This window comes from Chelonia mydas, chromosome 2 (assembly GCF_015237465.2).
Source record: "Chelonia mydas isolate rCheMyd1 chromosome 2, rCheMyd1.pri.v2, whole genome shotgun sequence".
Classification (NCBI taxonomy): Eukaryota; Metazoa; Chordata; order Testudines; family Cheloniidae; genus Chelonia; species Chelonia mydas.
In genome coordinates this window covers 164,952,035-164,973,922 of record NC_057850.1, presented here as the reverse complement: position 1 = coordinate 164,973,922, position 21,888 = coordinate 164,952,035, and positions in this window count along the sequence as shown.

Below are 21,888 nucleotides of genomic sequence, written 5' to 3'. Positions count from 1 at the left end.
GTCATGAGCTCAGTGTGGCCTGGGCACTGTAATCAACCTTTAAATAGCTTTCAAGTTGATATGTTTAAAGGGACATCTGGAAGGAACTGGGTACCAAGTGCACATTCAGAGTCTAATATGCTTGTGCAGTGTCTTAAATGTGTTCATAACTTCCGTTTCTGTTGGAGAGCTTTAGATGACTGAAATCCACAACTAAACAATTGCCAGCTTGTAATCACGTTCTCCTGCAGAGACAGATTTTTGGGAGGGGTTGGAGGGACTCAAACCATGTTGGCTTGGTCAGCTACTTAGTTTCTTACTGGTGAAATTTATTAATAGAAGTCAGCTGACTCTTAGAGGAACCTAGTTGAGGCTAAAACACTGGATTTGGCAGTCTGGAGGTTTGGGTTCCATTCTCTGCTCACCCACAAGCTTCCTATGTGACCACAGGCATGTCACTTGCCTCTTGGGCAGCCAAAAAGAAATATGAAGTGTGAGAACTTTCAGAGTTTCTTTCCAATTTTGAGCCTTGTAACATTGGTCAAGAGTGAGGCTCCAAATGTGGTAAAGACGATTATTCTTGAGATGTGACTAACGCTCTACTTTGCCAAGGTTAGGATAAAATGTGGGGAGGGGAGACCAATATTTTTTCTAGAACTTGGAAGAAACTCTAATAAGAAAACTAAAATAAAATGGACAGGGCTGTCCTGAAAGCCAAGAGAAGAAAATTAAATATATCTTAATGTTAACTTGAAGTAATTCTGCTGGGACTACATGAACTATAATCTCTTTTTTTTTTTTTGGTAGTCTATTCCTTCTGTTGTGCTTCTCAAATGCCAGGTTTCTTCCATCCTTCCCGCTCTGCCCTACATTTAAAAGGTGAACTAAACTAAATTTTCCACTTGATCTAAAAGAGGTACTGGGACAACTAACATTTTATGTCATGTCCTGTATTTGGCCATATAGGTAAATTGCATCAGGGCTGGAGTAGCAGGTATCGTGATGCTTTGAATTATGACTACAAGTTTGGTTGGTGAATTCCTCCTTCCCCCCTCCCCCCTTAATATTCATTTAATTTCCACACACTCCCTGTCTGTTTACTTGGGTTTTGGGGGGTAGAAGGAGGCTTTCACATTTTGAAATGAGCTGTAAAAAGTAATGGTCCTTAAGTTATGATATTTGTATTGCCACACCACTCTCTCCATAAGGATTCTTCCTGTCAGATCTGGTGTGTGAGACAAACTACAGTATTAGTCATGAGGATTCTGTACTGAAGAACATGGGCCAAACAAAGTCTAAGGATAGTACGCCAGGTCTTCAGTCCCACCAGGGGCTCCATGGCTATTGTACCCCCATGTCAGAAGAGCTTTTACGTCTGTTCCTGGGGACAGGTAGAGGAACAGAGGCCTTCCCCCTACTGTGGGTTCCACCCCAGAGAACATGTAGTAAGTAGCTAAGGTCTGTTTCCTCAGACTCACTGTTTCCCTGAGAACAAGGTGAGTGAGGTAATATCTTTTATTGGACCAACTCTTTAGAGAGCTCTGTGTAAGCACACAAGCTTGTTTCTCACCAGCAGCAGCTGATCCAATAGAAGATATTACCTCACCCACCTTGGCTCTCTAATATCCTTGGACCAATTTGGCTACAACACTGCATACTGTTTCTTTGGGCTACTTCAATCTTCATCTCACGCCAGGCCCCTTTCACAGAGCAACTCCTTCCAATGCTTTTTTCCCTGGAGGTTCCAGCTCCTTGTGCTGCTTCCTGTCAGCTTTTTGGCAGATGCTGAGTCCACTCAGGGTCCCAAGCAGCCCCTATCTAGTCTGCAGGCTGTTATCCTAGTTAGTCACAGCAGAAGAGGTATCTATTCTGCCCCTTAACCCTTGTGGTGGCAGACCGACCGTTTACACAGCCCTTCCCAGACCTATTCTTTCTATTAGTGTAGAAAAATCCTATCACTGTCAATAGGAGTTACAATGCACAAACCCTAAGATGCTAATGGGACACCGTAAGGGTCTGATCAAAAACTCAGTAAAGTCAATGGAAAGACTCCCATTGACTTTAGTCGGCTCTGGATCAGGCCCTAAAGGAGGATTTCCTGTGTTTTTTAAATCAGTCTTAGAAATTCAGATTTTTGTTTAACAATACACGTAAAAAATATTCCCTGGCTGTCAGTTATTTTGAGCAATTGGGCTAATTTGGTCATTTCTAAAACTGGAAATGTAAATTAATAAACCACAAACATTTTGTTTAAATTAATAAACAATGCTTTGTTTTACAGCTACTACCATTAGTCAAGGGTGTATTTTCCAGCTTCAGGCAAAAATGGGGCTTGTTTAATTTATCTGGCTGGATTGATCCACAAATGTCTGATTTGTATTTAGAATTTTCAGCTGGCCTGAGTCTGCGAGGAAACAAATGTCAGGCTGTTTTTTATCAGGAAAAAAAAATTAGGTTTTGATATTGCTACTTTTTCTAGCAAATAAGAACTAGAATGAGAGGGGAGACTATCAACCATGATGATTAGATTTGTAGACTTGCATAATGGGATGCATTTTGAACCATAATTTTGAAATAAAAAGTATAGATGCAAATCAAACTTCACACATTCACGCTACCATTATTTATGCTAATTCAGAGTACACAGTTTAATTATTTCACTGTAGCACTTTTTTTTCCTTCCACTAATTTTCAGTTTGTTGTCCTTTCATTGAACCTCTGCATGAGATGTCACAAAATATGGCACATTTTAAACAGTAAAGAATAGAGTGGGAGCCACTAAGAGGCCTTCACTTACCATACTACCATTATATCTGTCTCATGCCAGTGTTGGCATATAGGGTGGAAACCTGCTCTTCCATCCTTCTGTCACTAGTTGCTGATTCCATATACTCTGTGCTGTTGATCTCAACTATTTTGCCCTCTCGAACGCTTCTTAAGGTTTCCTTTAGTTGGCCCTTTTTCCCTCACACCAGTTAGTGTCCTTTTGACAGCTTTATTTGAAGGGCTGTGTTGGCATGTGGGGTATGTGTCCCAAATACAGCCAATGCTTCCGTCTAACTTGAGTGGAGACAAGCTGCTGGTTAGCAATTCCTCATATCTTCACTGGTAATAGTCTCTCCACTCAATGCCCACAATCTTTCATAGGCACTTGTTTTCAAAGATATCTCTTTCTAGTTAACATTTTAACAGATCTCCAGCTCTCAAAGCTGTATGTTAGCACTAATTATGTTTAGGTTGAAAAGTCTGTTTTGGAATGCTATGGATGCCCTTCCTTTCCTTTGATGTCACTTCTTCTTTCTGGATCTCCACTAGCTAGAATGGTGCTTCCCAGGTAAGTGAACTGTTCTACTTTCTGGATGTATTTGCCTTCTAACATGATGCAACTGCTTGATGTCTAGGTTTCAAGGATGTTTGTGTTGGGTGTAAATTTTGAATCTTGCATACCCATTTATTCATAGCTTTTGAAGAGTGTCACTTAATAGTACAATATCATCAAAGTCTAGATCTTCCAGACACTTGCCATCTACTCGTACTATGCCCAAGTTTGTGTTACTAATGTCCAGTCTACGGCAATTACTAAGAACAGCAGAACTAAAATACAACCCTGTTTCATGCCAGTGTCTGTGATGAGTCACTCTGTCTGGTTGTTCACCCTTACAGCACGCTTTGTGTAGCATTGATGTTGATGAGTTGAGCTGGAATTCCATAAAACTGAAGAATGTTCCACAATGTATGCCTATGCAGGCTGTCATATGCCTTTTGAAAGTCAATGAAATTGGCAGCCTCCCCTTATCATTCTATACATTCTTCTGTGATGGTAACAAGATCTCTTGGGCCTGAATACAACCTCTTCTTCCCTAAGCTTTATGTCAGCTACATCCTTTCATCCTGCATCGTATCACACTACAGAAGACTTTCCCTACAACAGAGAGTACTATGACTCTATTCCAGTTAGTCAGTAAGATCACCCCTTTTTGGTTATTCTGACAATTATTCCACTGGTTAGAAGGGGGCTGTCCCAGACTTCATTGAATAACTCTGCCAGTTTAGTCAGGGGTGGCAACGTCAGGTGTGCTTTGAATTTCTGCTGTGATTTGGTCATTTCCCACCACTTTGGTTTTCTGCTTCTTGACTGCAGCCAAATCACTATTGGACCAATGTTGATATCAGGTTGGTATACTTCATTGAACTTTGGTGCTGAGATAGGCCTAGGTTTGAGGACTTCTTTGAAATGCTCTACCCATTTGTCTGCCCTACTTCAGCATTTTGGCATCTTACTTTTTATTGGCCCACTTCGTATTTTGACACTTCCAAGCAGGATTTCTTTTATTCCTCTTTTACTTTTTCTAATATTTCATTGGTCTTGATATTCAGGAGTTTTCCTTTTAGTGCTTTTTTCCTCACTAAGATGCCATGTCTCTTGGCTGATCCGATTCTGTCTATGGTGCTTGCTGTACCTTGAATCACATTGTCTCTGAGCACAAACCATATTTTTCCTCAGGTCCATTCTATTACCTTGCTCTGTCTCTGGCAGTATCTCAGTTCTGTTCCTGGGTTCAACTTGAAATTTCTCACAGTACTTCCGTACTGTTGATTTTCATTGCTGCTTTCCGTTTAAAGTTTCTTTTTTTCTGTTTTTAATTGCAATTTGGCAATGCAAATGTTGTGGTTGCTGCTGACATCTGCTGCTTGACATGCCCTTACATTTTGGCCAGTATCTCAAGTTGATGCAGATGTGATCAATCTGTTTGTTTTTTGTTTTTCTTTTGCCACCTGGTGAATTCCATGTTCCTTTGTGGAGGAACAGGGTGCTTGCAAGAGCTAGGTCAGATGCCAAACCTAATTCAACTGTCATCATTTTGGTTGATTCCCAGTCTATGCTTCCACGCTGCTCTTTCCATTTCTTGGTTTTCACCCCTTACTGAGTATTAAAGAAGCCCATCACAAGGAGCAAACTCACCTTTTAGGATTCTATCAATCACACTTTAGAGGTAATTATAGAACCTTTTTATCCTGGTCACTGTATGAGTGACCTCTTTAGCAATATGGTTTGGAATCTTACACGTACGATCCTTTGATAAACGATTCTCCCCCTCCCCCCCCCCCCCCATAATCTGTCATCATGAGCACTAGGCCCTCTGAGTGGACATTGTCATTACAACCTGAATAGATGAGATGTATGTTCTTGCTTGAAGCTCTTCTTATCACCACCCATCAGCTGCTCTGACTAATGCCAAGGATTTCAAGTTGATAGTTGTCCATCTTCCTCATGAGTTTCAAGATCTCTGATCCTCAAACCATTGTTCTCGCATGACAATAAATGACTCAGAAGTGTCTTCTTGCTGCCAGAATCTTACTTTTTTTGAGGTCCTAGCTTTCAGAGAATGGATTTCACCAGGAACTTTCATGCAGCACAAGGGATCAGCAGTGTTTTCTACTGAGAAACCATTTATTACTGGAAAGGTAGCCTGGTTCTATTTTTAGAACCAAAAAACCTAATTGGTTTTGTGTCTTGTGTTTTTATTTTTTTAAATGACGTTAAGTGTTTAGCTTTGCACTCAACCTTGCCTACTTTATCCTGGCTGGGGGCCAGCAGCCACATCAAAGGTAGCAGGTGGGGTTATCACAATATTTGCTGAACTTGTAGTATTGCATAGTGCTACATTTTATTGATTTACCAGAGTAAATACTGATCTCTTAAAGGCACCCATTGGACTCAATAGATGTTAAAAAAATAATTAAATAAATAAATAAAAAATCCAATAATAGATTGGATACATCCTGGATCTGATCACTTTCTATCAAGGGTTAGTCTAATGTTCTCACTGGGTGTTTTGTAAGCACAGTTTCTTTACCTAACCTTCTATCTACTTTATTAGTTCTTGGGGCAGGGGACTCATCTCAATAACGGTCAGTACAGTATTGTCATAGGGTGACCCTGATTGCCTTAATTTCACCTCTGATGTCCCAAGGACTCCACTGAGAAACTTTCTTGTCTCAATACCCTCTTCTTGGGGCCCTGTTTATTACCAGAACATTGTGTAAACAGTGAAAAACATAAGTCCCAATGTCCAAGTTTATTAACCCCCAGTTCTTAAAATCTAGCCCCTTGGTGCCCCACATAACACACTCTAATGTCTTTCACCACACCTGGCTCTTTGGTCCTCTTCTGTTCCTCTGTCAGGACAGCTAGCACAACCCTCGTTCTAACTAGAGACCCTTCAGAGCCTCTGTGCTGGGAGATCATTCACACACACCCCCGCCCCCATCCTGCCCACTCACTGTTCCTCTGGGACCAGCTGTCGGGTGTAGAGACTTTGGAGAGTACACTTTCTCTTGATGCCATGGCTTCAGCTCTTTAGCTTAGAAGGCAGGAGATCTTTTGCTGCTGTCTGGCCCTGGCTGTCTCTGTTGGAGAAGTCAGCCAGCAAAACCTTCTCATTGTCTGCCCGCCTTCAATCTTCCTCAGGAACCTCCAAGCATCCTTTGGTTTCTAAAAACTCACCTTCTTTTATCTTTCTATATTTATATTTTATATATAAATTAAATAAAATAATCCCATGCACCTCTCACCTACCTCTTTCCTGCCTGACTTACTGCATCTTTTTCCCTCTAGGGACTAGGTCCCCTCTTCTAGGACCAGTTAGTGAGTCACAGGTGCATGGGCCCTGCTCCCTCTCAAAAGGCTAGTATCACTTTTGACAAGGATGTAGACCAAACTTTTATAACTAGAATGCCTAATGATTAGCATCTCTAGAAAATCAGGCCACTTATTTAGATGCCTTAACATCTATATTTTTCACTTAAGTTAGAACTAAGCAGTATTAATTAATGAGAATTGCCAGTACATAGCCCAAATTGTCAGGAGGTACTACTTTTTGTTTAGAGCCTAAATATGGATTTGTATGCCTATCATTACACACCCTAGCTTGAAAACTTTGCCCAGTGCTCACTTATTCAATACAATTGAATATCCCAATTAAGATGTATTTCATAAAATAAATATAAATCATAACTTTCTATTTTTGTTTCAAATTCATTAAATTCAGATTTTTTTAAAAATAGTCTCAAAGTAGTGGTTGGCGAATACAACTTCTAAGTATCCTTTTTGTTTGTTTGTTCGTTTTTCCTTCAAGAGTACACACTGCACCCAGTGAGCGTGTTGTAAAGTTAGAGCTAGAAATTGCACTCACATGGAAATTGCTTGGTTTCAGTTTTTGTTGTTAAACTCCAAATTTTAACCAGGTTCTCTATTGCCCACTGAGCTTCTGAAGCAAACCTGGACCAGTTAATGATTTAACTTCATAACTGACTTAAAGCTCACTGAAGGCAACTGCAGTCTTGTCAATGACTTCAAAGGGATTAGGCCCTATGTGGGGTTGGAGGCTTACATTCACATGTGGCTGTTTTGTGAAACGAGATGACTCTCAGAATTATACTGAGTGTTTGGCTTTGAGATTAGGGGTTAATTTAAAAATGAACCACTGATGTTTTTGCAAAATTGCCCCACTTTGTCCCCTCAAGAAATGAGGGAGATCCAAAACCTTTCATCCAAATCCCTGTGCTCTACTGATTTGAGTATTAGATACAGATCTAAATCAATCCTTATTACTGGCATTATATCCCTATATATAGTGTACAACAGCTGCCTTCCATTGCATGTCAAATTATTTGTCTGATTTCACACACAGTTCCATGTCTATTTTAAATCCCAACAAGGCAACTTGTATCTTTTTCTCATGTCTACATTTTCTAATGATTTCCAAAGGGGAGCAAACTTCTGGTGGTGAATAACACCAGAGTGCTCGGTCAGCCAGTATGCTTGCTTTAATAATGCCATCTGGAGCACAGGGTTAATTTAATATCTTCACATATATATCACATTTATTCACTTTAATACTTCATTATAATCCACACTGACTTCTAAGCACCACATTTTAAAGAGAACTATATACAAAGCCTGAAGACTGCAGTCCACCCTGCTCCAATAACCATTTCTGAATACAGAGCACCATTAATCTTGGCAGCTGGTCTTCACTCCTTGCTGAGGAGGGAGGATCATGTGGACAGTGTGCTCTTGTCATTTTTGAATGACATCTGCTAGCATGCTTCTTGTGATTTCAGTGATCAGGCCCTAGATACGCAGATAGCACATAGGCAAAGCAAAAATGTGAGTTAATTGAATTTGAAACTAGCTTGATGGTGTTTAGAGGCAACATGTAATGTGTTGAGAATTTAAATTAATTCTCATTGGCAGTGGATCAGATATTCACCCATTGGCATAGATACTGATCTGTTTCCATGGAGAGGGGGGAAAACTTGTATATAATTCACCCTCTTCCCACTCCACCCTGAATAAAGCCTGAGCTGTCAACATCCGTGTCAACTTTTTTGGGGTGTATTTATGCCTTAATCTATCAATTGGCAAAAATATTTGCATTTAGCAGGACCCATGTTAAAAATCTGACATTTAATCGATAAGCAGGTAAAAATTTCTAACTCTCTGATAGGATGCCAAAATCATGGGGATTATATTGCATATATGACGTGGTTTTTTTTCTTTTTTTTTTTCTTTGCTACATATGCCAGCCAATCTCTTTGAGTTCTCGAATAGTCCAAATGATGGCAATGAGGTTTTAAATAGTAGAACAGATAAAACACTTCTGTTCTGCAGAATAGATATTGGTACTAGCAGACTGTTTCTATTTTCATGTTTTTAAAATTTGTATTGCAGTACGGCCCACAGAAGCCAATCAGGATCAGCACCCAAAGGTGGTAGGTGCTGGAAGATACAGCTACTACACATTATATTCATAGTACTTATCTGACCCCTATCACCATAGTATCTGAGTACCTCACAATTTTTCATGTATTTACCCTCACAATACCCCTGTGAGGTAGGGAAGCCTCTGTTTACAGATGTGGAACTGAAAGTCAGAGAGGCTAAGTGAGTTGCCCAAGGTCACACAGGAAGTCTGTGGCAGAGCAAGGAATTGCATTTGGGTCTCCCAATTCACAGGCTAAAGATCTAGCCACTGGATGATCTAATGTGGTGATTATTAATTTGGTAAATACTAAATGACCTCTTTTTACAGAAGATGCAAATAAATTAATAACCTTAAAAAATCCCCAAATTCTCTTATTCTTTGGGAAATCTCAGCCTGGCCCAAAGAAATCCAATAGAGACTGGAGAATTAGTTAAGAAACTACCCACAAGTCAAACCAAACCACAACACCAATGTTGGCATTTATAAGAATCCTGCACTTCTGCTACCAATGAGAACCCCAGAGCAAAGCACCTAGCATTATTCCAAAGCATCAACAACAAAAAAAATTCTTACTTTGATAGGGCCAAATCCAGTAGCCCTAAATACAAAATGTGCATGTGCCTGAATAAGAATGCAGAGTTCAGTACATTATTTTTTAACAAATTTTTGATTGCTGGCGAAGTCTCAAAGACTTTGAAAAAAGCTAACATTGTGCCAATAATTTCAAATGGATGATTTTGGAAACTATGGGCTCGTTAGCCTGATCTTGATCCTGGGTAAAAATATAGGAAGGCTGAATTTGGACATGATCAATGAAAACTTAAAGGATGGTATCAAGGCTGATTTCCCCACTCTGGCACTTCGAGTGCAGAAGGTGGGGGCCCGCAAGGATCTAAAAATTAATGCTGGCCACTCCAGGCTTGAATTAAACTCCCAAGTGCAAAAACTCTTTTGAGAACCCAGGAAGGTGCACTTGGGAATTCCTTCCTTTGGGGTACCCTCAAGCCCTTTCATCCCCTGCCTCTGGGAAGAGCTGAGAAAGAAGACAAAGGAAATTAGCTGTTGCCACCAGCTAATTAAACAACATGTGCACAAACCTCTTGGGACACAAAACCCAATCCTGTTCTTAAAAAAGGTAAATTTTATTAAAAACAAAGAAAATACATTTGGAACTTTAGGCTTTTCACTAATTTAAAAAAAAACAATTACAAGGATTAAGCATTGAGAGAGCTCTCTTGAGGTCCAGCTTAAAGTTTACAAGCAAAACAAAAGCACTTGGGGTTAGCAAAGAGGAGTCCCCAAGCCATAAAGAGATAAACCTAATCGTGCCTTCCTAGACATTTCCTGATCTACTTACATATATGGGGTTTCAAATGAATAGTTTCTAGGTGTGATCTGATTTTTCAAACCTGGCCCAAAGCTTTTTACAGCATAGTTCCAGCCCTGTCTCTGCTCTCCAGGAGAACAACACAGACAAAAGGGGAGGCCTCCCTCCTCCCCCCGTTTTAAAAAGTTCTAGCCTTCCCATTGGCCCTTTTGGTCAGGTGCCCACTCCCTTCCTTCTCCCTGTGCAGGGCGACTTTTTTAACCCTTTACAGGTAAAGCAAGTAGAGAACAACTACCAAGAGGTATTTATGGCTCCCCCACCCTTATTTATCACAGATGGTAACATAATTAATGCCACCAATGTGGTTTTATGGAAAATGGGTCTTATGAAGTTTGACATGTTTTGATGAGATCACAAGTTTGGTGGATTAAATATATTATGTGATTACAATTACCTTTGACTTCTATAAGGCATCTGACTTAGTCCTGTAAGATATTCTGATTAAAAACAAAATTAGTGCTATACAAAATCAATGCAGCCTATATTAAATGGATTGAAAACTGATTAACTGATGTCAAAGAACTAAAAATGGGCAGATCATCATCCAGTGATAGTGTTCCTGGAGGAGTCCTGCAGAGATCTGATCTCAGCCTTATGTCAGTCAATATCTTCATCCAGGATCTGCAAGAAAATATAAAATCATTGCTGGTAAAATATACCAATGACAACTAAATTGGTGGAGTAGTAAACAATTATTGGTACAGATCAATTATACAAATCCATCTGGAGCCCTTGGTCAGGTGTGCTCATTTGAACCGCATGCGTTTTAATATAGCCAAATGCAAGGTCACCCATGTAGGAACAAATGGAGCCAGCATTCTGGAATTCAGTGACTGAAAAAGAATTGGGGAAAATGGTTGAAAACAAGCGAACATGAGCTCCCAGTGCAATGCTGTAGCTAAGAGGATGAACATACACTGAGTATATCAAATAGGAATAGCTTGGTATTACCTCTGTATATGGCATCTGAGACAAATACTAGAATATTGTATCCGCGTTTCAAAAAAGACATTGACACATTTAGAAAGGGTTCAGAAAAGAACTACAAGAACAATTCAAGGTCTGGAAATCCTATCTTTGTAGTCACAGGCTGGAAGCTGAAGTATCCAAATTCAGACTAGAAATGAAGCATGTTATATATAACCTCACTGTTTATATGTATAATGAACTGTTGGAACAACTCACTCAGATACAGTGGATTCTTCATCACTTGGATTCTTCAAATAAAGGCTGGATCTTTGTAAAACAGAAGCTATGCCCCCACCCTGCCTCCCTTCTCTATGGGAGTCTCATAGCAGGACCCAACTCCTGTCAGTCTGGGGAAGAGTGACTCACCGAGGGGGACTAGGCAGCTCATGCCTAGGGCAATGAGCTCCATTCCCAGAGGAGCCCATGACAGTGTGGTATGGAGCAGACCAGGGCTCCTTGCCTTCCTTTCCCCTGTCCAGAGCCTGCCTCTTTCGCAGGCTCCAGAGCAATGTTCCCTCTAATTTTTGACAGGCCCTGTGAGCAAAAAATTTCTTCTGTGCAAACTGTGCTTCTGTGCAAATTTTTGTGCACATGGTGTTTTGCTGTGTGTGCAGGGTTTAGGATCTGTGTACGTGCACACAGCTTAGAGGGAACAGTGCTTCACAGAGCTTAAAATATGCAGGGCTGCAGCTGACTGGGTGTCTGAGCCTGGGCAGGGACAGCAGAGGGGACAGCACACAGGGAGTCCCCGGGGGTCACAGAGGGAGAGAGCAGCAGGCTGCTATTGGGGTGGAGTTGGGTTAATCTTTTCTTGATCACAGGGGACTCCATACATATTTCCCTCTGCCTTCCCCACCCCCAGCTTGTCCTGGCTTGGACACCCAACTCGCACCCCCAGCAGTAACCTTGTTATGCCCCTTGAGGGGGGTGTGTACCACAGTTTGGGAACCTCTGTTCTAAAAGATGCTGTAGCTCAAATAGAATTTATGGGCTTGATATACAAATTATTGAGTGAGGTTCTGCAGCCTATGTTGTGCAGTTCCGTCTAGCTGGTCATTAAGGCAATTTCTTGCCTTAATCTATGAAAATATAGTGGATTTTTAAAATTTATTGAGACACAGCACAACAAACACCTCAAATCTGGTCTTCCAGTTACTTATCTTATACAGTAGGTGGGTGCACAGAGCTGGGGACTGGATCTGGTTAGCTTTGGTTTTAGTTTTTGAAAAAATATTTGGCATTATGAGGTAGGTGGAGAATGACTCATTTAATTCTTGTGCTTGGTCCTACTGTGGAGGGGACCATATTTTTCCTATTTGAAAGTTGATTCCATTTCTAAAAAGGAATAAATGAGAGGGTTACATTGTTTTAGTAAATTACTTCCAGAATGTGTTTCTTGAAAAAGAGATTGTTTTCAGAGCAAACAAAATCCACCCATCCATTTTATTTCCTTGGTTATTTTAAGGTTTAAATCACTAAACAGCCCTTAATCTTTTGTCTGGGGAGAACAGAAGAGAAATAAGACATTTTGAACCCCTCCTTTTATTGGATTTTTAGGTAAGAATGTGAAACCTGTTTGCACCACTAATGTGTGTTCCTCTTTGTAAATGAAATAAATATTAAGGCACATATTCTTAAAGTTGAGTGCCTAAATTAGGCTTCTATATCCATATTTAATTCACAAAAATTGTATGAAGTGACTGGTATATAATGTACCCATTACCTGGATCCTGAGTTATATATTACCTACTGTTTCAATATGAGGTGGTATTGCCACTCTGAGAGGGGAAAAAAGACCTGTGATAATTCCAAAAGATTATGCATTCCCTCCCCAGGCTGTTAATTGTCTGTGTGAATGTTTTCTATTGCCTCACTGCTTGTTTTGATGAGAATTAACTGAGGTTTTTTCCCCCTTGGATGAGCAGAACTTCATTTACCAAACTTTCTAATACCAATGTCTAAAAAAGCCTTTCTGAGGGTGAAGAAGGGCTAGTAACTCTCATACAGGCAATGAGTGAAAAAAGGACAGGTAGGAATGGGAATCACAAACACCTGCAGGGAGAGCTTGCAGCAGATAGAACACTTTACACACTCACCTTTTCCCCCCTCTGAGAATCTCATAGCATTTTAAACACTGGGCCAGATGTATTGAGCCTTGTGCAACCAAGATCATTTGGGTCATGCGGGATTTCACACAGAGAGGAGGGTACGTGTGCTCCCCTAGCATCTCTGTTATAGGGGAGGGAGCAACTTTAGCTTATGGCCTAGTTTCAGTAGGAGCCTGACTGGCAGTGGCTTTTGAGGGAGAACCACAAACTCTTCCATCATGAGACCAAACCCCTTTCCATCCCAAAACATCTCACTTTTGTCTGAAGTGCCCCTTTATGATCTGAATCTCCAGGTAACTGCTCCCCAGTCTTCCCACTGGCAATTCCCTTCTGTCCTCCCACAAAAACCCTAATGGATTTCTGGGGATATCAGACTGTTCTAAACAGATCTAATGGTGTATTGGAGTCAGGAATGGAGAACAGTCACATGTAGCCAATAAGATTAATGAAACAAATCTCTTTTCCTGCTTCTCAATCAGAAATAGTAGTTTCTCCGGAGTTGAACTGTCACTTTATCTCCCATTTCGAATGTGAGTTTAAACCATTCTGACATAACACACATTCGTGGCTATAAAGGGAAAGAAGTCCATAATACTACTACTGAGTACACTCAGAAAATATGTACTGAAGCAACACAGATATGAGGCCTGATTCATTCTGTCACTAATTTCATGATAAAGGGAACACAGAACCATAGAAATGTAGGGCTGGAAGGTACTTCAAGAGGTCAATAAGTCAGCGACCTGCTCTAAGTAGGACCAGGTAAACCTAGACCATCCCTAGTAAGTGTTTTTGTCCAACCTGTTCTTAGAAACCTCCTATGATGAGTGTCCCACAAATTTCCTTGGAATTCTATTTCAGAACTTAACTGCCACTCTGAAACCTTCTTAGTTGGGTTTTTCCTAATATTTAACCTACATTTCTCTTGCTGCAGGTTAAGCCCATTACTTCCTGTCCTGCCTCTAGTGGACATGGAGAAGAATTGATCACCAGCCTCTTTATAACAGCCCTTAACATATTTGAAGACTGTTATCAGGTGTTCCACACTCCACACACCCCCACCCGACTTCTTTCTCAAGACTAAACATGCCCAGTTTCTTTAACTTTTCCTCAAAGGTTTTCTAAACGTTTTATAATTTTTGTTGCTTTCCTCTGGATTCTCTCCAATTTATTTCCACCTTTTTTAAAGTTTGGTGCCCAGAACCGGACACAGCAGTCCAGCTGAGTAGATCAGGACAAATGTAATCTCAGAAAGTTCCTTGAGAGAAGATAGCTCTTTCCTTCCTTAGACATTTTACATTTTCTTAAAGAATGAAGATCACTTACCATAGTAGTTACAGTACAAATTCAAATGGAAGCCAGGAGTCTTGGGTGACTGCTGTGTTCACCCAACTCCAATATTTACTATAGACTAAACTGAAAAATATGCTAGAGCCAAGATGTTTACAGCTACAGTTAGGTAGGTGTGAAGTAGTATGTGTGTGTGGGAAGTGGCTTTTCAAGATTTTTGTCTTTTTTTTTTTAACTGTAAATTTTCCAAAATGTCAGGAGAAATTTAGTTTTGGGGATTGCATTGTTAGGAGAAACTTTACGGCAATATATTCCCCCCATTGGAGAGCACACAGTTTGATTTGAAAGGATTTCCCCCTCTCTCTGATCTAAGGTGAGTGGTGTTGGCTTGTTTTTCTTCACTAATCCTAGAAAGAGCCATGAATGTTGGCCCAGAAGTTGACTGGTCAAATTGGAGGAAGAGTGTGCACAGGCTCAGAATACAGGCCTGTATGGGCGGGAGCTAGGAGTTCTGACTTGCTATACTGGTAACAATTGCATCATGTCTCTCATGACTCGCTCACTGAGAAGTGGCTACCAGCGACTACCATGAAAGTCAGTGAACCTGAGTCTAGCCTTCTGTATCTGTGGCTCCTTTCGCTCTCGCTAATGCTATAACGATATAGTGCTTTAAAAATGTTGCCTAAATAACTGCTTTAAGTGTAGAGTAACTGAAGCTGAGTGATGACTTCCCCAAAGTCGATCAGTGACTGAATTCAGATGTTCCTATCCTGGCTTGAGAACAGTAGGCTCTCTCTCGTATTTTTAACATATAACTGTGGTGACTGTGGGAAATCCTGCATAACTAAAAAAAAAAACTCCAGGACAAAGTATGGTGGAAAAAATGATTGCAGTGGTGCAACTAACACTTGAATACTTGCCACAGTTAAATGTAGAGCTGTTTCTCTCCTTTGAATTGTTGTGTCAGGAAGACAGCAAATAGTGCTGTCAAGGTAAATACCATGGGATGGGAAATCACATTTGGTAATGGCTCCCACGTCAGTAGTCATCTAAAGAGAAATAAGATCTATCTTTTCGTATGTAATGACTCACATCCCTAATATTTAGCTCTATTTTGCAAGAATGCGCTTGTACTTTAAGCTGCCATTGGCCTGCAAACATCTCACTTTAAAACCCTTACCTATGATATGTTAGTACCCACATCCGTGAATATAATTAACAAAGTCTGGGTAACATCAAGGAGGGAAAACCCACCAATGACAAAAGGCCAGCTTGTCAGCCACTGTAAACGGGTGTAGCACCACTGAAATCAGTGGAGCTGCACTGATCAACACCAACTCAGGATCTGCCCCAAAGATTCAGTTCTTCTCTTTCCAAGTAGTAGTATTTACAGTGTGAGCTTGCATCATGTAGAATACGGTAATGTTTAATTCCCACAAGGGTAGATTGACTTTGGATCACAGCCCATTCTTACATCTTGGACTTAATTTCTGGGAAAGATTTATAGATTTACAGTGCTTTTTTGGGGGCGGTGGGAGAATAGGAGGGAAAGAAGTTGGAGGGGACTAGGATGTTCTTTGTAGTCTGAATTGAAAGACAAAATGCTTAGATTCAATGGCCTTTGCCCAAAGATGCATTTTGCTCTGATGTTTAGCCTTCTGCCTGTGTGGTCTGAGTTCAGAGGAGAGGGCTTGCTTCTGTTTCCCACAAGGCTGAGGCCTAGCTGACAACGTTATGGAAAATATTAGGGAAAACATGCTGAGGGTGGGAGAGAACAAAGCATTTTTTAGTTGTGCTGGAGAACACAAGTGACTCCTGCCAGGTCTGAAAACAAACTCAGCTGTTGAAGGTTTAGTGGAAGACACTCATAACTTGCATCCCACCATCATTTGTATTCAACATAGATTCAAGCCTGCAAGGTGCTGAGCCTTCTAGCCTTAGGCGTGTTCTTAAAGTTAAGTAGATGGATAGTCGCACTGAAATAACCAGACTTAACGGTTCAGTATTTCCTTAGGGAAAACCCAGGATAAACAGAGTTAGTTGTATTCAGAAAGGGAGGATAATGTAACTTTTAAAGATCAGGAGTTTGGTTATGTATGTATTTAATTACTTTTGGTGTCCAAATAATGGAGAATTCTCAAATATATCCAACATGTCTTTAAGGAAAAACCAATAGGTAAGAATTCTGTTTTTACTTCAAATTATTTTTGAATCCAGAGAAGCTACCAAAAATTAGCATTCCATAGAGACACTAGGTAACAGATTGCAAGTATGAATGTCCTACACCAAGTGCTATATTGCAATGAGTGCCTCCCAGTTTGATTCTAGACACGTCCCTCCGTAGGCCCTGATCCAAAACCTGTTGAAACCAGTGAAAGACTCCTGTTGCTGTAAATGGATTTTGGAGCACCAAAAGCCTGGGTAATTAAGACCTTCCTGCCTGGTATTGCTGTTTAGGATGAAAATCCTGAGAACCATGCTTAATTATCATGGAACCATTGGAAAGGCGAGGACTGCCATTTCAACTGGTGCAGAAAGAGGGCCTGAGTGGATGTCTGAGATTCACCATGGTGACAGGAGCAAAAAGGAGAGAGAGCAAATAAACTCCTATTTTTTTTTGTCTCCATTTAAAAATCTGCTCAGATGTCGCCTGTGAGCAAATAGGGCTTTGTTTCACTGATCAGTTCTATCGCTACTGCTTGAGTATACAGAGGCCACACAAAAATTAGTGGGATACATTGCCCAGATATATGTAGTCATATTAATGTTTGAATCTCTGCTCAAAATTGGCCATATCCAAGTATGGTCACTTCTGGACAATGGAATATTTTGCAATCACTTCCACCCTAGCAACAAGTGGCTAACAGAGGCTCGGATATGTTGATCAAACAGGCAGGAAATTGAGCCCTGGAGCAACGTAAGGGGGCTGGACAGACTTGTGTAGATGTTAAGTTTTGCCACTTCTGCTGCATATAGGGATGAGGAAGGGTGACACATCCAGTCAGTACCAGACAGGCTAGTGAAATCATTAATACACTTTACACTTACAGGTAGGTGCTTCCACTTGCACAGCAATAACAATAAGGAATAATGTCTGATGCTCAAGTTTATTAGCACCATTATTGATTGATTGAATACTGAATTACTGCTTTTTGTCTGCACTTCTGGATGCTGGTGAATTTTACCTGCATGTAAAATTTAATCTGAGTGTGATAGAACGTCCTCTAAATTGAGGCCAAGATGTTATTACTCCTGACTGAACTATTGACTTGTTTGTTACTTAATATATTCAGTACGTCTTCTTAATATTCCATTGGCATACTCTTAGTCAATGTTGATAGCACTTAGCAAATTTCCTGAACTCATTATTTTGTGTTTGACAATAGAACTGTTTATAAACTTGTGTTGGTTGCAAATTAATAACAGATTTTAGTTTCATTAGTAAACAGATCTAATATTAACACTAATTCTCCACAACACTTATATAAATTCAGTTGCCTGTTTTTAGGACAAAACCTGTAGGAATTATCCCAGCTCTGCCTCATTAATATCTTCTCTTTAAATCTGTGGCCCTGGATTTATACTTTTCAAAGCGTAGCTGGAAATGTTATTTCTGCCATAATGCCCCCACCTAAAGTGACTAACCACCCATTATTCTGCTAGAAATTACCAAATATGTTCATAGAGATGCATGCACACACACAGAACTATGGAACCACAAATACACACCAAAAATATTTGTGTAAGCAAATGGGAACAGATGGAAGGGTAAAAAGACAACATTTGATGTACACCAGTAAAAGGCTATTGGAGGCTCAGCTTGGGCATAAGTATCTGCCCTTCTGGATAGCTTGCAGGATTGGAGCCTTAATGATCATACAAACATTTTAAAACCTCCCAACACCATTAACATTAAAAATTATTGCCAAGGTATTTGGGGGAAAATTAGGGTATTTTCCCTATAAAATTAGGGTAGGAAAATAAAAGTATTTGCAGTAAATGGAGAATAATTCTATTTTGAACATTGATTGCAGTAATACACTAGCCACCCCTTTTGTAACAAGTCAAAGCTAGCAGAATATGCTTCGGCTAATGTGTCATCTTTTATGACTCCAGCTGCAAAAGGGAAATGTTAATGCAAGAAAAACCCAGCATCTTAAAATCAGATGAATGATTAATAGAATAACAGGGCTAAGTTCAGCCATAAAAGTGAAAATAACTGTGAAAGTGTTCTGAAGTTAAAGGTTAGATTTGTATTATGTAGCAACTCATTTGCGTGCCTATTGCAACCATGAATATTGGGCGAGATGCTATCAGTGATTCAACTAGCATACCTGGTGGAGGAGAGTCAACAGCAGAATCAGTTTGTGGTGGTGCAAGGTGACTGCAACTTCACATTTCCCTCTCTGTCATCAGGGAACTTGAAATGTGGGCAACAGTGGCTAAGTGCATGGTTTATACATGGATCTCCTGTAGAACAAAGGGAAGGATTTAAAGCTGCTCCCTTCTGGTAGAAGGAAAAAACAGAAGTCAAACAATGAGCCCCAGATCCAAACTATGCAGTAACAACTTCTCCACAGGTGATACACTGACTATTTTAGGGTCTGATCCTGCAGATCATAGACTTTAAGGTCAGAAGGAACCATTATGATCGTTTTGTCTGACCACCTGCACAATGCAGGCCACAGAATCTCACCCACCCACCCACTCCTGCGATAAACCTCTCACCTATGTCTGAGCTATTGAAGTCCTCAAATCATGGTTTAAAGCCTTCAAGGTGCAAAGAATCCTCCAGCAAGTGACCCGTGTCCCACGCTGCAGAGGAAGGCAAAAAAACCCCAGGACCTCTGCCAATCTGCCCTGGAGGAAAATTCCTTCCCGACCCCAAATATGACGATCAGCTAAACCCTGAGCATGTGGGCAAGACTCACCAGCCAGACACCCAGGAAAGAATTCTCTGTGATAACTCAGATCCCACCCCATCTAACATCCCATCACAGGCCACTGGGCATCTACTGCTAATAGTCAAAGATCAATTAATTGCCAGAATTAGGCTATCCCATCATACCATCCCTTCCATAAACTTTTCAAGCTTAGTCTTGAAGCCAGATATGTCTTTTTCCCCCACTGCTCCCCTTGGAAGGCTGTTCCAGAACTTCACTCCTCTGATGGTTAGAAACCTTCGCCTGACTGCATACAGCCAGACTCCTGTACTAGCACAATGCACCATTGACTTCAGTGGGGCTCCGGATGGGCATGAGAGTCTGTCTTCTACTTCAGTGGGACGACATGTAAAGCTGAGCATCTGCATAAAACTGGGCTGTATTTATACTAGTATTTTGTGTGTCGTACATTTAGTTTAATACTGGGCTTGTACTATGTAATTTTGTCATGTATTAATTTCTGACAAATTCAATGTTGGCAAAAACCCAAATTATAATTCTATTATCTAGGATTACACAAGACCATTAAATATGCTGTATAATGTAATGTGTAAGTACCTCAGAACATAAAGATATTCAGATTTTTCAAAATCTGAATTTTTATTGACTGGTATCTAGTCTAAATCTCTTTTTAACCAGTCATTTTTTTATTTTATGGGTTTCCATCACCTGATGTCATCAAATCAAGACTGGATGCCTTTCTGGAAGATATGCTTTAGATAAACACAAGTTACTGGGCTGAATGCAGGGGTAAAATGCTGTGCCCTGTGTTACTTAGGAGGTCAAATAGATGATCCAAAGGTCTTGTGGCCTTAAAATCTCTGAAATCTAAGATTTCTACATGTCGCATTGATCTTACTACTTTTTCCTGTTGGAAAAGTCTGCTGAATATTAAATATAGCTATTAAAAGTAACTTCACCAGATCCTCTGCCCACGTACTGTTAACAGGACTAAAACAATTCTGGAATCAATGTACTGTCAACAGACTAATTTTTGAAGTAATATTGTCAGCTAATAACCCTTAATGGTATCCACGCTTGTCACCCATCTACTTAGGGTCAGTGACATTTGATGAAATTCTTGTCCCAGTATCTTTCCATCAGAAACTCCCCATTGTGATCAGCAATCCTCTGTTTCTAGCCTTTTAAATAGCTTCCTGCTGTTGACTCCCTGATCCTGCCATGACATTTGCACTGAAAATCTAGCAGTTGGAGTCTTAGAGCCTGACGATGACTTCAGTGGGCCTTGGATCATGCCCTTAGTTTGCACTGCTGCTAAACGCTTCCCCTCACGCAGGCCTGCTCTGTTGTTCTAAATGCTGGAAATGAGACTTGGATAAGAAATGCCAAAGTTGTCATGGCAGGACCTCCTTAGTTGACAACCCCTCCTTCCTCCCAAAGGCATTCAGTGCATAAACAAATAATATCCTGTATTGCCCTCATAGTGAGTTTTTCTCTGTTGCTCTATTTGTGGACAGTGCTTCAAAGACATGTAGGGCAACGTCTGGAGCAACAAATTACATATTAGATTCAGAGCCTTTCCCTACTTTCTGCAGCCTCCTACCACTTGCTCTTTATTTTTTTGGTCACTCTAACACTGTATTTAATGCTAGAACCACCACAACAAAAAGAGCTACTGACACTTATTATGGAAGGTGCTGTTGAGCAGAGACAGTTCAAGTTTGGCTGCACATAACAGAGAATGCATTCAGTGTGGTGGTTGTGTGGTGATCATGATTAAATAACTTCTTCAAATCCATTCAAACACTGCGGGCTTAGATTCCTCTTCAACTCCAGTATTGAGGCTCACATTCTATTTAAGATACTGCGGTAGGGAGGAGGAAAGGAGCGGAGATAAAAATAAATAACATGTATGGCAGTCTGGATTTTGAGTCTCTTCTCCCCCTATTGCACAGGCTTAGCAGTTGGCTGAAACATAATAAAAAGGACTTAAACTGCAAGGCCTCCAATTGTTGTAGGCAGTGCTTCTGTTGTAGCCATGGCAGTCCCAGGATATTAGGGAGACAAGGTGCGTGAGGTAATATATTTGATTGGACCAACTTCTGTTGGTGAGAGACAAGCTGAAGAAGAGCTCTGTGTAAGCTTCAAAGCTTGTTTCTCCCCTGAACAGAAGGGCTCTGATTCTCCTTGCTGCTGTCCCCTGCAAAGTTCCTCATGCCTTGGAATTTGGGCTAGTGAGGGGAACTGCATGGCTCAGAGTGACTCTCTGCCTGAAATTATCAGTTTGAACCAGCTCCAGGAGGCAGCAACTGTAAGTTGTTACCAGAGCTGATAGCTGTTTGGGAAAATTAGGTTTTTTGTTTTGGTTTTTTGGCCTTCATTCCAGATTGAAAAACCTCTACCAAATGTTGGTATCTGTTGGCAGTCTCAGCTAGGAAGCTGAACACTGAGTGGACGTGGAGACAGAACTATCTCTTGCC